Raw genomic sequence first — 11902 nt, forward strand, 5'->3', positions numbered from 1 at the left:
CTTTAATAATGAAAATGCTTTGTCTAACTTCATGTTTTCTGTTCCAACTGCAAGGAAACTTTTTATCAGTTATTCTAATTTCTGATCACGCAGCCATTAACTTGTGATGTCTTATCTCTGTCAACACCTTACGTTGGAAATCATTTAACAGTTGCATCTGAAGCAGGATAGTCACAGCAGAGTGCTTGTCCTTTCAATTTTGCTGAAGCTCCTTCTCATTCTGCTTTCTAGATGGAGTCACTACCGCAGGTCATTAGTTGGCAATAGGCTGCGCCATGCAATGCACCTCAAGCTGCATGGTTTGTCCTTGAAGGATTGTTACAGGTCAAGTTATACACAACTCATAGGCCGGTTCTCATAGGCCAATAATGGTTGAATACTGACAATTTTATCACTAGAAAGGGTGCTATTTTTCTTTCCTGCCTATGTTCAATGGCATTTAATATTGGGTAGAAAGGAGAATAAGTAACTACCAAGTTTTTGAGTATGTCTTATTTCCAGTGGGAAATTAGCAGAATGCGATGGGGTTTGCACCAGTTGCTGGATACCACCTCCTCAGTTAGGTTGTACTTTTTAACAAGGTGATACATTATCTTGACTGATCCTCTGTCTTGGCAGACTGGAGAAGGGATTTTTCTTACTGGCCTTCAAATGGATATTGGAACCTTTACTCCCTCCTCTCTCCATCTCTTCTGCTTCTCAAATACATTAGGTAAGCAGTACCCTGCCATATACTCCCATGAACGGCCTCACCATAGGCTCAAAAGCAACACAGCCAACCAGCCAGGGGATACAATATTTGAAGCCAAGTGAACAGGAAGATTAACTTTCATTGTAACATTGGTAAGATTTAGAATCACCACAGAAATACATTACTATCAGGAAGTGTATCAAAAGTAAACACACACACATATATATGATATATACATACATATATATCAGGGTGTATTCAGGTGTGTTTGCCAAAAGCTGTAGTTGAAGAGCAACAACCCTCCCTGAATTTGGCACCTCTGTCTAGGGGCGGGGGTCTTGGACTGCATGAAAGTGAGAAATTGAGCTGAGGACTAGCATTCATCTCTTTCTGCTTCCCACATTCTCCCCCGGCATGATGGACTGGGTGCTCTCTCGTTTAAAGCTGTGGAGCCCAAACAAGTCGCTTCTTAGCAGGCTTTTTGGTTATGGCAACAAGGAAAGTAGTTAATACAGTGACTTATTTCAGTAGCAATGGAAAGCTGACTCACACAAAAAGACAGAGGGCACGAACACATTTGTAGCAGGTAAAAGGAATATCATACGCCAAGACATAACGCTCTGCCCGAGCAGAGCATTTAGGGAGCTTCAGCCATGGGTATGGCTGACGGTGAGAGGAGAGGAAGGGCTGGGGGGCATGGATGGACCCTCAGTGTGCCGTGACAGACTGTAGATTTCAGACTGTGTGTGTGTGAAAGAGAGAGAGTGAGAGCCGAAAGACTTACATAGAAAGAAAGATCAAGCTGGGTGCCACGTTTGAAGACAGATCAGAGTCGACTAGGAAGTTAGAACTGTGTGACAGAGTCAGGGAGGCCAACTGGGATGCTCTCACATGAGCTCACGTGATCACATGAGAGAGACTCAGTGTCGGCAGTAAAGAAATAGAGGCCAGTCACGGGCTATGTAGCTTATTTCAGTTGAAGGGTTGGACTCAGGACCACTAACCCATGTTTCTATGATTTTATTCTTCCAATTGCCAGAGGCTAGAAGCCTCAATTTCCACCTTGCAACTTCAGGCCCAAAGAATCAGTCTGCCCTTCAAGAAGCTGCTTTCGAATGCAAACCTCCTGTGGCTGATGGTGTCAATCATCCTATCAGGTCTCTACTCTGATAGACATGGGAAGCAGAGAAACACAGGAGGTTGAAAGATCAGCAAAAAGTGTTCACATGCTACGCTACATCAAGGGAATGGGGTTATTATAGAAAGTAGGTGTTCAATAAATATTTGTGACTTCAAAGAACCAAGCAAGTGCTGTTGGGTCGAGAAGAGGCAGTAGAGTAGAAATGCTGGGGAAGGCTTAACAAAGAGAAGGATCATTGAACTTGATTTTAAAGAAAGGACATGCTGTTTCCAAGAATCAGAGGGATCAGGCTCCACCGGGAAGTCTAAGTAAAAGCAACAGGGACACACAGAGTCAGCTGTGAAGTGGTGCTTCTCTTCTGAGATCTAGCTTCGGTCCACAACCATATTCTGATGAGGCAGGAAGGAAATGATTTCATTCTGGAGAAGAGATCTAAATAATCACAGAAAACCAAAAATAAAAATGCTGTTTATTTCTGGTTCCTCTGTTAATGTATAATTAACATGTAGAATAAAAATCAAGAGAGAAGCTAATTCTAATGTTGGAAATGACTGAAGGAAAACTTCAGAGCATCTAAGAAAGGCCTAGACTTCCTACATGCCTTTGAGGAGTGGGACCTCAAGAGTTAAACCTAGAACCCCAGTGTCATTTCTGTTCACCTCAGCCATGTCTCTCCTTAAGGAACTGAGTCTTATAATGTACGGTAAGGCACATAGTTCTGTGGTGGTACCCCTGTGATGTCACAGAAGGGCTTTCAGACCAGGTAAGCATATGGATTAAGTTAAGGCCGGCTACTGAGGTAAAGGATTTGGGAATGACCAAATCTCAAAGCTTCTGTAGCCATAAGCACCCCCACACACACACACACATACACACACTTCAATCAATTATTCTTTTTAGCTTATCATACTTTAAATAGGGCATGGATCACAAGCCAACATCATATTTCTGAGAAAGCAGTGAAAACCGGCCAGAGGCAAATATTAAATTCTGGGTGAGACTGGATGAATTTAAAGAAGCCGTTCTGTGACTCAACCATATAGATTTGCATGTGCCGAGGGTGTAATGTGAGAATTAGGTCTGGGGGAACAATGTAAATGTGGCTTTGAGCTGATCATCCACAGAGACACTGGATGATAGGTGCCACTCTCTAGCCATCGAGGGCCAGAGTCAGCTCTATTGTGAAGGGAATATTGACATGAGCATAAAACACTTTCCCAAGATAGACTTAACAAAGAGCAGTAATGTTCGTTATATAGCCTTATCCCCAAGTTATCTAGCTGGCCTTTATTATAATTGCCACATAAACTTGTATATATTAATGGGGCATATAATGTGGTGATTTAATACCTGTGTAAAAGATATAATAAAACTAGAGCAAATAACACGTTCATCTCTTCAAACATTTTTACATATATATATTTTTGTGTTTTGGGAGGATTCAAACTCTTCAATTTGTCCCCAGTATTCATAGGACAGTACATTATTGATTTATTTTATTATTTAACTTTGACTGTCAAGACGCAGGAAGAGCCTGTCAGGGGCGGAAGGATTTGGAGACTTTCCTGACAAGGAGAGTTTAATTTGGCTCCATAAGATGGAGCCCTTAGGAAGACCTGAAAGGAAAGAAAGGCATTACTGTTGGAGGGGAAGTGGGGTAAGGACAGACAGTGGGGTGGAGACTGAAAGCAAAGGTGTCTGCTCAGAATACCCCAAGACCAGGATCTCAGCACTGACGTGATTTATTTCCCCGGAGAGACGAAGGGCAGGGAGTTTATTTCATGACTGGAGGGGTGGTGGTGTCAGGCTGAAAGAAGGGTGGTTTGTTTGTTTGTTTGTTTGTTTTTGTATTTTTGGAGCGATATTGTTGCTTGAATGATGGGGAGGAAGGTTGTAGGGGGAAGGTTCATAGTAGCCCAGACGGGGGGGGGGGGGTGTGTGTGTGTGTGCTACAGAAGCTGCAGTTTCTAGGCACATGGCACTCAGGTAGCTGGGGGCAGTGGGGCCAACAGCAGCAGCAGCAGCAGCAGCAGCAGCAGCAGCAGGAGCTCAGGCCTGAGAGTTGTGGCCTGTGGCATTCATCAGTGCCAAGACTGAAGCTGAGGCTTGCGCAGGGGGGCAGGGTTGGCTGCATGGACAGCGCAGCCCCCAACAGGCACAGAGTGCCTGGCAGCCAATATTCCTGCAGCACATGGAGGGTTAAATAAGACATGCAATGGTGAAAAGGCTTGCACAGGTAGTAAGTAAAAGAGTTCAGAGAGGGCAAGAGTCACACAGAGGGCTTGGAGTCGACAGAAGAGGAAGCTGAGACACGTTATTGCTGGGTGCTAAAGTGCACCATTAGGATGAGTGTTTCTGGCGGAGAAAGCACTTCTATCACCAGTACAGGCCAGAAGGCCAGTCAGGAAACACCGTCTTATGTCTCTTGAGAGGCTAACAACAGAGATCTCTGGGACAGAGGGATCGTCACCCAGACCCTGTCACCAAGAAAGAGACCCCAGTAAGTCTGAGGAAAAGTACAGGATCTGTTAGAGTTTTCAGAGTGGGGAGGGCTCTGGATCCCAGCAGTTCGTTCAAGACTAAAAGGAAAGCTTGCCAACCACACCTTATCAGAAGTGTAGGCCTGTAGGGAGTTTAAGGGAAAAACTTACTAATCAGCTGCTGTTGGATGGAGAAGGCCAGCGCCTAGAGGTCCAAATGTTTGAGAACAGGGCAAAATGTGTGTCGGGGTGGGGTGGGGTAGAGAATAGGGTCCCAGAGGCTAATATCTGAATCAGGACACCATATGAAAGGATCAGTATTGGCTCAGGACAGCCAATACCAGTTCCCAGCACAAAGGAGATTTATTTGCCCCAGAGGGACAAAGGACAAGGAATAAGAGACAAGGACAGGAGATAGAGGATGATGGAGAAGGGGAAGGGAACAAGGGAAAGGTGAAAGGGGTATTTGTTCCTGAGGGAGACAAAGGACCGCCTCTGAATAGTGGAGACAGACCCTTGTGTTAGACCAAATTCAGGTCTTAAGTGCTTCCTGAAGGAATTAAGAGGATGTAGTAGGCAAGAGGACCCTTGCTGGTCCTTGAGTAGGGCCTCAAAATGGCAGCTACCTACTGTTCTTAGAATTCCTCCTGGCCACAAGGAGGAAGGATAAACTGGATGTGGGGAAAGCAGTTTGGAGCAAATGGTGGCTTTCCAGGTTGTCCCAGTTACTGGATTCTAGTTGGCCACAGGGGAGCAATGGGAATATGGAGGGGAAATTGTTTTACTGTCATTAATTATGCAAAGAGCATTCCTTGAGAAAAATGCTGGACAAGAGGGACTGTGGAGAAAATTGGTTTCTCATTAGAAATCAAGGAAAACAGCTGAGCAAGTTTATCCAATGTGTGTGTGTGTGTGTGTGTGTGTGTGTGTGTGTGTGTGTGTAGATTCTCCACCATCCCTAAGGCAATCCCGTCCTTTGAAAGTAGCTAGGCATGAATTCCCGTCATTGCATGACTGGACAGGGAGCAAGGTGACCAACACTTCAGTCTTTCCATATCTGAGAGGAAAGCTCAAATTCCAAGGAAGACAAGATGGCCAGCATTTCGGTAGCCTCTGCCCTCAAGTGTAGAGAGTGTTAAAAGCCCTGAGTGAGTGTGTATTTGGACATGGGCACAGTAGGTCTTCCAGACCAATTGGCTGATGGGAAATTGGCAAAGCTGCTGCCCATATGACCCCGGCTCTAGAGAAATGGCAAAGCTTTTCTCAGGACTCTAAGCATGGGCGTTTATGAATCAGTGTGTGCAGAGACTGACAACTGCAGCTTCCGGCCCTCCCCCATGTGCCGGAATCAACCTGCTGGATCAGCTAGCTCTGTGTTGGGTTAGCAGCAGTAGAGAACACCACCTTATCCCAGCCTCACTTGTTTGTATGCCTTTTCTTCTTCCCTTGTAATCCTAGCCAAGGTTCCAGGACCCAAGTTTCCCCAGTCGCAGCACTTCTGTGGCACTAAGATCACAGTGCTGCGTTTGGGGGCACTTGGAATAGACAGACCAGTCTGCTGCAGAATCTCTCAAATCTACACAGTTGCGGTTTTTTCATCAGAGCCATGGCACTGAAGGACGTGATGATCAACTGTCTTAGAAAGATCCCTTTTCACATTTTCTATTTGCTTCCCATGCTCTCTTCGCCCTCATTGAATCAACACCACGCTAGAACAAATTCCCACATTTCATGCTTATTTGGTGCATTTCATCTTTTATTCACTCATGAATACGCTTTACACTTCAATAGCATGAACATCTCTGTCACACATCTAAAAGAGCCAGTTTCTACAATGCCCATTTATTCCTTGTTCAAGCGTATAACATTAAACTGTCAACAGTGAGAGTCCTATTCTTACATTGCTGTGCATTGATCTCCTATATGCTGTTCAAATTTTCTTATTTACCTATTTATTTCTCTGAGACTGGGTCTCTCACTGAATCATGCCCAACTTTTTTATCTTGCACCTGGGATTTGAACTCAGATCTTTATGCTTGAATAGCAACTACTCTCTTACTGAGCCATGGCCTATTCCTGAACTTTTAATTTCCAGTATTTCTGCTCTAAAAGTGTCTGTTACTGAAACTACTGTGCAGATTTTCTGACCTCTGTCTTAAGTTTGGCTCAGGTTGTCTGTTGCATTCCCTCCTACTGGGATAACTGAGCTGCCCCAGCCCATGCTAATTCCTCCTTGATGGACTCTAGCCTTTCTCCCTTGTTCTGCAAACTTCCTCATTTTAGAAACTAGAGATTTCCAAGTGGACTTGGAAAGGGGCAGGGAGGAGACCAGGGAGGGAGTGTGGGGTTGGGGAGGGAATGAGGGAGCGGGATACAGCTGGGACACAGAGTTAACAAAATGTAACTAAAAAGAAAAAAATAAAAAAAATAAAAAAAATGTAAAGAAAAAAAAAAAAGAAAAGAAACTGAGTAAGCCAGTAAACAGTGCCCCTTTACAGCCTCTGCTCCTGCTCCCCCTGCTTGAGCTGCTACCTAGGCTTCCCACAATGATGGGCTGTGATCAGGACATACACACCTCACAGATCCTTTCTTCCCTCAGGGGCTTTTGCTCATGATGTTTATCACATCAATAGAAAGAAAGCTAGGACACAGATGTTCACACAAAGCCTTATATGTATCGTGTTCACTGCAACATAATTCACAGTAATCAAAAGGTGAAAGCAATCAAAACATCTAAGAAATCATCAGAGAAAATGCTTTGTGTTTATAGAGTAACATGTTTGGCCATACAGAGAAAAAGCATGCTAATACAGAGCACAACACGGAACCTTGTGAACACAAATTATATTATAGAAAAAGCCAACCACAAAAGATGGACGTTACAAACTATAAATACAAAATATTGAGGAGAGGCAAGTGTACATGCCAAATGTATATTGTTTCTATGTGGGACTGTGACAATAATAAATTGACACCTGGAATGCAAAAAAAAAAAAAGAAAGAAACTAGAGATTTTCTATTGTACACTGTTGCAGCTGTTCCTCGGCTCCACCCAGTTTACTCCTTAGAAATATTAGCACACAGTCTTAGCATACATCTTATCTGTATCTTCCTCACACTCTGTCCCCAGTCCTGGGCTTATCGTTTTTTAAAAAATAAAAATTTCTAACTGTGGAATTAAGAAACACAATGAGTTATATTTTGATAATGGCTTCAATAGAATCCATTCTATCAACAAACCTATTCCTGTCTTCTCTAATCTGAGCCCTTTGCTTTGGCATTGCTAATTCTAGGGTCAAAGATGGAGCCGATCCCCTGCTCCAGGCACATAGGATCTAATTTTCTTTTTTCTTTTTTTAAGTTAGGTATGCTGACACATATTTCTGACAATATGTGCAGCCCTCTGCTAGATCTGGATGTAAGGGCTGAGGAGACAGCCTTTCTGGCTGTCTGGCAGGAGACTGGCCCTTCTGATCTTTTTACCTCTGCAGTGTACTGGGCGGTTGATCCTCAGCCCTGCTCTACCCCACTCTCCTCCATCAATGCTAACCCCTCTTTGACACTTGTTCATCCTTTGTAGCTTTGTAACTTGTGTCCCATGACACTGTGTTCTCCTTCTTCATCTTAGTCGTTTTGGTGAATCATTTCTTTTGTGTCTCTTATATACTGATCTTTTTCAAATAAAAAAAAAATAATCATCAACCTTTTCTCTTATGGTTTGGAATGATCACAAGATATCTCAAGCATGCCTTAACCCCTGTGTCTCTTCTCACCTCTAGACCATATATTCAGCTTCTTCTTAAGACGGACTTACGAGAATCTCCAAACTGAGGTTGCTAAACCCATTAAGTCCAAAAAGGAAGACTTTTCCAATTTCCCATTAGTTTCCACTCAGTGCTGCGGGCCCCGCTTCCTTTCTGAACATTGAAGCTCTTATCGCATGGCTTTGCAATGATTTACAATTATGCGGCCTCTGAACCCATCTTCCCCTTATGGACACGGTTGATGAGTCCATCCACCCATGTGTAGTCACTACACAGCCTAAATGGAATTATCCATAATGTCTGACAGCCAGCACACACCTGGGACATTTGCTGCTTCTTTCTTCCTTCTCTTCTTTCACTCACTAAACTAAGCTTTTCCCGGGGGACTGTGTCACAGCAGGCATTCATTTAAAGTTTTAAATAGAGGTGTCTTCACAGGTGTTAGGAATAGATCATCTACCTAGCCTGTGTCCTGCATTCCGAAAACAATCTGAAATCGAGGCCTGGTGGGACACACCTGGCTACAAGTTTGAGGCCAGCCTGAGTGACAAGCAAAACAACTGCTCAAACAACCTCCAGATAAACAGCTTCCCACCAACAAATAAAGACAACCCTACCCCAATCCAAACAGTCTGAAAAGCACATGTCTAGACTCCAGTGAAATTTTCAGTGCATACACTGTTGAATAAAAGATTTTATGACCTTACTTCAGTCTTATCATCTCATTAAACTGGCATTGTATCCAGTGCCCATCAATGTCCAAGTTATTAGTTTGGAGGTGAAGCACTGAGCACTGACGCTGTTCCCTCGTTCATTACAGTTCAGCATTCACTATGACAACAGAGCACAGATGAATGATGATCTCTTCTTGGGAAAAAATAATGACTTACGACCCCTGTCATTTAGAAGTGGGTGGCCTTTTGGTTGTGAAAGCACCTGCTCTGTAAATTGTGTCTGTAATTGAATTGCCTTGAGTTAGGCAGTTGGGAGCTGCCCAGTCTGCTTTCGGCAAAAAACTCTGCTAAGTCACAGAGATCCCTTTCACAAAACTCTGCTAAGTCACAGAGATCCCTTTCACAAGGAGAAAGAAGGTAGAGGACGCTCTACAGCAGCCGCAGGGAATAGGTGTCTACCATCAGCCTTCTAGCTCCAGGAAAAGCTGAATTCTGTGTTTTGTTACTCTAAATGGATTTTGTATGAAAATATTGGAACACAGGAAGAAACCAAAGAACATATGATTGCTATAAATGTTTTCTGAAAATATAGGTTAGATAAAAATGTAGGTTAGATAAGTATATAGTCAGCTCCACTCCAAAGTATTAGAAGATACACATCATTTCATACTCTGCCTTACCACTTCCTCATGGCAATGCAGTTGAAAAGCAAAATTGAGTTGAGACCCTTTTGTAGAGTACAGATACCTTGTGTCTATGTTGGTTACTCTTCTCCTTGCTGCAATCAATTAGCTGACAAGAAGAGGGTTTAGGGCATAGGGGCTTATTTTGGCTACTGGCTTGAGGAGATGCAGTTCATCATAGCACAAACATGCCTAACTCCTAGCTTTTCATTGCTATTTTCATAACCGACTGTTTCCAGGTAGTGCTGCCCATATGGACAGTGACAACCTACCAGCGTCCATATCCCTGAGGGAAATGACTTTCCCACCTTCAACAACCGTCAATAGCTCCTCAGCCAGGTGTGGGACCTGAGTGCCTCTCATTCATGCTGGAGTTTTCATTGGCTTGATCTTGTGCAAGCCAGGAAACCACAACCTCTATGAGTTCCTGAGGGCAATAGCCAAATCATATAGATAGCACTTTAAAGCCCCCCCTCCATTCCATGGCTCTTACATTCTTTTTGCCTCCTCTTCCATGATGTACCTTGAGCCACAGGAGGGGACTGTTACAGATACTCCAGTTAGGGCTAAGCATTAAGTCACTTATTCTCAGCACCTTGGGAGTTCTGAGTATGCATTAACCCCTGCCCACTGCAAAAAAAAAGAAGCTTCTATGATGAAAGTCTCGAAGACCACAATGCCTGACCCTCACTTCCCTTGAGCCAGTGCCAGTTTCATTGTGACCTCTGCCTTCCCCAGCACATTGACAATGCTTTCTGAACTGCAGGGTACTCAACAGAATTCTTTAAGCTTGGATGTTTCCTCATCAATTCTGCTTGCACATGAGACATGAATATCATCTATGGTCCGTGAGTAGAGGATAAGCTGAATAAGGGGATGGACCTCTTGGGAGAAAGGGCTGCAGGAAGGCCTCCATATATCTGCATATATCTATGCTGGGGCCATGAGGAGATTAGTGATGGGCTAAAGCCAGAAGATGAGAAAGCAGGGCAGAAGGCTCAGCATGTGAAAGGTCAGTTTTAGGTGTGCAAAAGAAGGAACGGGAGAAGAATTAGGTGCATAAAAACAGAGAGGGTGGGTGGTAGGAAGAAACAGTGGAAGGATTTAAACCCCCAGTGCTGAAAGTTCTAAATGATTTGGCTTGACACGCGCACATATTACCATGTACCAAACAGTGAGGTGTTAGTTCGCATATGGCTATCACTCAATCTACACAGTATTTAAGGACATCCTTACTTCTTCATTTTATCAAGACCTGGGGCCTCAGGACGTGTTGTCTGAGGTTGCAGAGGGACTATCTGGAGCTTATTTAAGTAAATGCCTGTCTAGATTGATCCTCTGTTGTAAGGAGGTTAGCGTTAATCAACAGCACAGGCAGATAAACAAGTAGAAAGCATCTCAAAATATTACTTAGCTAGAGGAAGCTGGACTCTTAAATGGTAGGCTTCCTAAGGTACAAACCACACTAGAAATGAGATTTTGAAAGGAGCAAGATCTTAAATTCTGTAACTTTACTGTTGCATTAGAGTTTTGTTTGAGCATTAGTCATACAACATGTTAAAAATACTGGAGTAAGAATCACAGTGTGGACTGAAAATGATTGAAAGACTTTAAATAAGGGCCAAATGGGGACAAGTCGGTAGAGGAGGGGAAGGAATCTAAGAAGGTGTATGTGTGTATGTGTGTATGTGTGTGTGTGTGTGTGTGTGTGTGTGTGTGTATGTGTGTGTAAGTGAGTGAGAGAGAAAGAGAGAGGGGGAGAGAGAGGTGGTAGAACTGGAAACAAGTAGTGGAGGAGGGATGGGCTGTGTGATAAACTCAGTCTTAGCTAAGGCTGTCTCCATGGCTAGAAGTTGAGCAGATATTTGTAGCAGGCAGAACAACTCTCCACCCACTCCTGTATCCCACCCAGAATGCATCTGAACAGTACTCTTTGTCCATCTCTACTCTCTTTTCCAGCAGAAGTTGGAGTAATCTTTCTTAAACATAAATTCAATTATGTATCTCATAAACCCCTGCTTGACCTGTCCCACCCAGCTCCCAGCACCTCATCACTTAGGCCAGTACTAACTATTCTGCTTGCAAGATCCAAGGCTCTTCCTACTACAGGGATTTTGTGTGTTCTCTTCTCTTTTCAGAGAATACTCTTTGTGAAGCCATTCAGGTATTCCTCCAAGGACCTGTCGCTTTCCAACAGCTTTTTCTCAATTGCCCTCACAGTTGTGTGTGTTTCTTTTTCATGTTCTGAGTGCCTCCTTCACTAGAGTATGAGTTTCAAGAGAGCAGGAACTATATCTGTCCAGCATCAAAGGATGCAGCCATCCATTTGATAAATGTTTGCTAACCATTTCTTATAGTGTTCAGGTTGGTACATCTCCTACATCTGGACTCCAGCTAAGAAAAAGAAAAGCAACATTTGAGATGGTTTGATGAGGTCTCTGAAGTCAGAAAAATGGTCAGAGTCAGAAT

Source organism: Psammomys obesus, unplaced genomic scaffold, assembly GCF_907164565.1.
Source record: "Psammomys obesus unplaced genomic scaffold, mPsaObe1.curated_primary_1811, whole genome shotgun sequence".
Taxonomy (NCBI): domain Eukaryota; kingdom Metazoa; phylum Chordata; class Mammalia; order Rodentia; family Muridae; genus Psammomys; species Psammomys obesus.